General features: G+C 44.3%; 1 protein-coding gene across 1 annotated transcript in view; it reads right to left on the bottom strand.

Moving 5' to 3' along the window:
• LOC138350016 (uncharacterized) overlaps positions 1-6,722 on the bottom strand; it is a 177,593-nt gene that overhangs the window by 74,656 nt on the left and 96,215 nt on the right. The window lies entirely within an intron of this gene.

Genomic DNA, 6,722 nt, shown 5'->3' with positions numbered 1-6,722 from the left:
TATAATCTTCGAACAAGAGGATAATGACTAGCGAGGCAGATGCGAAACAATGCTTGGGTTTGGCAAGCCAGTGAATCGGGTTTTGGAGATTGGGATTTACTTGGTTATAATTTGGCAGCCGGAGATGTGTTGTTTAGTGTGGTGGTGGACTCGAGGGGGCTATTAACCTCTAAAGGGTTATTAAGGACACTCATCCTCTGGTGGGTTATTAAGGCCTGTATAAACCGTATGGATTGTTAAGGCAACTACAATAGCTTGCAGGCGACGAGACACAATAACGTGGCTGAGGTATGTTGACCAATCCACACACTAGAAAATGAAGGGACGACGACATTTCGGTCCGTCCTAGACCATTCTCAAGTCGATTGTACAATAGCTTGTACGGCCTATCAGTCTCTGGGTGGTTACTAAGACCTATCAACCTCTGGAGGCTTATTACATTATCACAATAATGTAATGATCAACCAGCAAGTATTCTATAATCCTGAACATGGGTTCGGGGTTGAGTTTAGGGCCACCGGAGCGCCTGACAGCTGGGTGGACAGCGCTTCGGGTTCATAGTCCTGAGGTTCCGGGTTCGATCCCCGGTGGAGGCGGAGTCAAATGGGCAAAATGTTTCTTTCACCCCTGATGCCCCTGTTACCTAGCAGTAAATAGGTACCTGGGAGTTAGACAGCTGCTACGGGCTGCTTCCTGAGGGGGAGGGGTTTAACAAAAAGGAGGCCTGGTCGAGGACCGGGCCGCGGGGACGCTAAGCCCCGAAATCATCTCAAGATAATCTCAAGATAACCATCAATCCCTGGATGGCTATTAAGGCATATCATTCTCTGGACAGCTATTATAAGGCCTATCAACATCTGGGTATAGTTATTAAGGCCACCACAATAGCAACCAGCAAGTATACTCTACACCTGAACATATTCCAGGACAAAAAGATATACTCACCGAGAAATTGAAGACATAGTGTATCATCCTCACACACACACACACACACACACACACACACACACACACACACACACACACACACACACACACACACACACACACACCGACTGTGCGTCTGGTAGGCTGTTGCAAGCGCAGTTTAATAAGTATTCGAACTAATTGGCAGCTCGTATTACGCAGAGTCCGCGTAACGTTCACAAATTGCTACTTATTTTTTAATAACAACATTCAGGAAGGTAGACATAGCCCACGCTGCTCTCTCTCTCTCTCTCTCTCTCTCTCTCTCTCTCTCTCTCTCTCTCTCTCTCTCTCTCTCTCTCCTTACGTGGTGTATTTCAGTAAACTGACCCGAACCTGACCAAGAGTTCGGGTCAGTTTACTAAATATATACTAAACATATATACCTCTGTCATATATACCTGTCACATATACTAAACAAATAAATGAGTACACACGAAAATGACCATCTATGATACTACATAACAGGAAGGAGAACTCACATGTTAGTATTCAAAAGACTTGGAAAAGAAACACTTTTTTTACACTTTTTTTGGTGTAATTTCATCTTTTATGGAAATTATGGAAATGGTATATAAGTATCGAGCTACTTTTTTATGGATATATACTTCGGGAGGTATACCTCATTTATTGGTTTACACACACGCAAGAGTATACATTAGTCCTGGACAGTGAACAAATCCTGGACAATATTCATGACTTAGGTATACCTGCTGGTTGTTGTGTAAGACATTGTGGTGGCCTTAATAACCCTCCAGAGGTTGATAGGCCTTAATAACCCTCCAGAGGTTGATAGGCCTTAATAACCCTCCAGAGGTTGATAGGCCTTAATAACCCTCCAGAGGTTGATGGGTTTTAATTGCCCACCAGAGGTTAATAGGAATTGATAACCCTACAGAGGTTGATGGGCTTTAATAACCCTCTAGAGGTTTTTAGGCCTTAATAACCCTACAGAGGTTGATGGGCTTTAATAACCCTCTAGAGGTTTACAGGCCTTAAAAACCCTACAGAGGTTGATGGGCCTTAATAACCCTCTAGAGGTTTATAGGCCTTAATAACCCTACAGAGGACGATTGTCCTTAATAACCCTTTAAGAGGTCAATAACCCTCGAGTTGATCATAATACTAAACAAGACGTTTCCTCAGGCAGCAAAATTATAACCAAGCTGATAAATAAGTTTCCAAAATCCCATTTATTTCCTTTCCAGACGCAGGATTAAGGGGCCTTAATAATAACATTTATGGATCCTTTATTCAAGTTTGAACAGTTATGATTTAGTTTATAACAAATTAGAGAACGTTAGTTACATATACCTGCACAACACATAATGATTTAGTGTAAAATCTAGATTTTGATTTAGATTTTGGAACGTTTGCTTTTGGAATGTAACGCAGGGTGGGTCGCCACAGACGAGTCTCACATTATATATCTTGAAATGTAATGTGATACGAGACACACGTTACAAAACGTCACAAGGTTCATGTGTCACATAACGCCACATGAGATATGCGTCACATAACGCAGAGTTTGTCATGTGGCTATAACTCCTGTATTCACGGGGTGGGGGGGGGGGTATACTCGCATATATTGTCCGGGTTGTATATAGCACCTGGCATATCAATTACTCTCTCGTTAACACCCCGGTCACAAGTCAACGTGGATAATATGGGGGCACACGCACACACACGCACACACGCACTTACACACACACACACACACACACACACACACACACACACACACACACACACACACACACACACACACACACACACACACACACACACACACAGGAGGGGAGCCTCCATGATAGTTAGGTAGATAAAGACAGGCTAACACAAGGGGGCACACGCACTAGGGGACACAGGTGGAAATTGAGTGCTCAAATGAGCCATAGAGACGTCAAAAAGAATTTTTTCAGTGTCAGAGTAGTAGAGAAATGGAATGCATTAGGAAGTGATGTGGTGGAGGCTGACTCCATACACAGCTTTAAGTGTAGATATGATAGAGCCCAATACGCTCAGGAACCTGTACGTTAGTTGATTGACAGTTTAGAGGCGGGACCAAACAGCCAGAGCTCAACCCCTGCAAGCACAACTAGGTAAGTACACACACACACACACACACACACACACACACACACACACACACACACAATGTAACGATTTTCAAGAAAGGTGATAGGGAGGAGGCACTTAACTACAGACCCGCATCTTGAAAGAATAATTAGGCTAAGACTTGTTGCGCACCTGGAGAGCATTAGCTCTCTAAACAAACACAAACATGGGTTCTGAAAAGGGAAATCATGCCTAACAAACCTTTCGGAATCTGTGATAAAATAACAAGGATAAGGAAGGGCAGAGAGGGATGGGCAGACTGCATATTTCTGGACTGTCAAAAATCCTTTCATACAGTACCTCACATGAGACTGCTATTCAAACTTGAGAGGCAGGTAGAAGTAAGTAAGCGGAAAGGCCCTAGCATGGGTAAGGAAGTACGTAACAGGAAGGAGCCAGAGAGTAACGGTAAGTGGCGAGAAGTCGGACTGGCGAACAGTAACGAGTGGAGTACCTCAAGGATCGGTGCTGGGACCAATTCTATTTCTAATATACGTGAATGACATGTTTACAGGAGTAGAATCCTACATGTCGATGTTCGCGGATGACGCAAAGTTGACGAGAAGAGTTGTGACAGATGAAGATTGTAGGATCCTCCAAGAGGATTTGAACAGGTTGCAGATATGGTCAGAGAAATGGATACCGGAGCTCAACATGAGCAAATGTAAAGTTATGGAAATGGGATTACGTGATAGGAGACTAAAGGGACGGTACACGATGAAAGGGAACTGCCTACCTGTGACGATTCGAAAAAGAGATCTGGGAGTGGGCATAACACCTAATCTAACTCCTGAGGCACATATAATTAGGATATCGACAGCAGCGTACTCTACATATGGCAAAAGTTAGAACATCATTCAGAAACCTAAGTGAGGAGGCTTTTAGGGCGCTTTACACTGTCTTAGAGTATGTGAGACCAATCTTAGAGTATGCCGCGCCATCATGGAGCCCCCACCTGAAGAAACACATAAGGAAACTAGAAAAGGTTCAGACGTTTGCGACGAGGCTTGTCCCAGAGTTACGAGGGATGGGATATGAAGAGCGGCTGAAGAAACTGAACCTTACGACACTAGAAAAAAGAAGAGAGGGGGGGGGGATATGAGAGGAACGTATAAAATACTCAGGAGGAATTGACAAAGTGGAAATAGGTGATATGTTCACACGTAATATTAACAGAACGAGAGAACATGGGAGAAAGCTGGAAACTCAGATGAGTCACAGAGATGTTAGGAAATTTTCTTTTAGCGTGACAGTAGTGGAAAAATGGAATGCACTTACGGAACAGGTTGTGGAAGCAGACTCTATTCATAATTTTAAAACTAGATATGATAGGGAAATGGGACAGGAGTCATTGCTGTAAACAACCGATAGCTGGAAAGGCGGGATCCAAGAGTCAATGCTCGATCCTGCCGACACAAATAAGTGAGTACAAATAGGTGGGTACACACACACACACACACACACACACACACACACACACACACACACACACACACACACACACACATACACACACACACAGACATACACACACACACACACTCACAGATACACACACACACACACACACACACACACACACACACACACACACACACACACACACACACAAAGGCAAGGAGAAGGAGAGAGGGAGAAAAGCACACAAATGATTAATTGACTGGAGGATGTAAACAATAGGGCAACACAAAGAGCTAGTGTACGGGGGATCAGAATACAAGGGTCACCGCTGGAACACTCACAGCACCTGAGAAGAAAAGTGAGTGAAGAACAGGGAGAGAAACTCACAGCAAAGCTGATAAAGGATAGGCAAAGAGAAGAAGGAAGGTTAACTAGAAGAAAGGAAGAGGTTTATACAATGATGGGGGAGTTAACAAGAGAGTGGGAAACGCCATGTTAAAACAGTCAAGTGTTATGACCCCCTCGTAGCCTGGGTGGAACGAGTCTACCTTTCTGAGAGTTATTTGGCCTTCTGGACCTGATTGAGAGGTCAGAGGAAAGATGTATATATATATATATTAAATATATGATAAATGTCAGTGGATAATTTAAAAATATGAGCAGAGGATGAGCATGTAAATAAGTGACATGAAATGAGATGTCGATACTTTGGTGACATGACGTGAGGCTAGCAGGACATCATGACCTTACTTGAGTCACAGAAGTTGTGAGAGAGGGATGTACTTTGTTGAGCTCCTGGCAGTAGGAGGAACCCTAACTGTGTGCTCCTTCAAAAGGAGGGAATCAAGCAGGCGTTTATGTGTGAAGCCTGTTGGACGACTTAATGAACTCAAGTCAGGAGCAGAAGAGCTGTGATGCTGTCATAAAGAAACTTTGTTGGATGTCTTAGAGGACGACATCTGGGAGCTTCCCAGCTGAGTGCCCTGAGTGATATAAATTCTGGGGTAAGCTAATATAACAGTTGTTACAGTGGTTGCCTGTGCTTGATCGTGAGCCCAGCGATCATGGCAAGTGTTTATGTATATAGTACACATATTCTATTGAGCTAGTGAGCTAAAATAAGGGAGTAGAGATAGGAAAACATGCAGGAGGGAGGAGTGATACATCCACCCTCGCCGAAGGTCAAGCGCTGACTGAGTGGGGGAGGCCCCAGCCTCAATAATAGGGAGGCCGCCAGCGACATGTCTGTACATGGTCCCAAGTGGACCCATCCAGGATGGGGGAGGACCGTTGCGGCGACGCAATAGTGTTGAAAGAGATGGAGGAGTTTTATTTTTAGTGAATACATTTAATTGTTTTTTGTTAGGAAAGTGTTCATTATGGCATGCTGTTTGATTTGCAGGTTTGTGTGGGAGAACGGCAACGTTTGTGTGGGAGAACGGCAACGTTTGTGTGAGAGAACGGCAACGTTTGTGTGAGAGAACGGCAACGTTTGTGTGGGAGAACTGCAAAGTTTGTGTGGGAGAACTGCAACGTTTGTGTGGGAGAACTGCAACGTTTGTGTGGGAGAACGGCAACGTTTGTGTGGGAGAACGGCAACGTTTGTGTGAGAGAACTGCAACGTTTGTGTGAGAGAACGGCAACGTTTGTGTGGGAGAACTGCAAAATTTGTGTGGGAGAACTGCAACGTTTTTGTGGGAGAACTGCAAAGTTTGTGTGAGAGAACTGCAAAGTTTGTGTGAGAGAACTGCAACGTTTGTGTGGGAGAACTGCAACGTTTGTGTGGGAGAACTGCAACGTTTGTGTGGGAGAACGGCAAAGTTTGTGTGGGAGAACTGCAACGTTTGTGTGGGAGAACGACAACGTTTGTGTGGGAGAACGGCAACGTTTGTGTGGGAGAACTGCAACTTTTGTGTGGGAGAACTGCAACGTTTGTGTGGGAGAACTGCAACGTTTGGGTTGGAGAACTACAATGGTTTGTCTGTGAGAAGTTAGTGAGAGAACTTCATATCAGAGGAGTAGTGTATACTGAACTCCAAGTGTGAGCTGCAACTCACAGTGGGAGCTGAACCACAAGGTGGTGCAGGACTTCAGGTTGATGAATAGAACTCCAGAAACACAGTGAATCTTCGAGTAGTGTAGGGAGCTACCCGTCGTTTGTCTGAAGCGTTTGGAGAGAGTTTCACTGACCTTTAAGAAGGACTTCATTGCAGCTGATTGAAGGAACTGCAGGAGTA

Source organism: Procambarus clarkii, chromosome 43, assembly GCF_040958095.1.
Source record: "Procambarus clarkii isolate CNS0578487 chromosome 43, FALCON_Pclarkii_2.0, whole genome shotgun sequence".
Lineage (NCBI taxonomy): Eukaryota > Metazoa > Arthropoda > Malacostraca > Decapoda > Cambaridae > Procambarus > Procambarus clarkii.
Note: the sequence above shows the minus strand (reverse complement) of the source record. Positions and strands in the feature narration are given on the sequence as shown.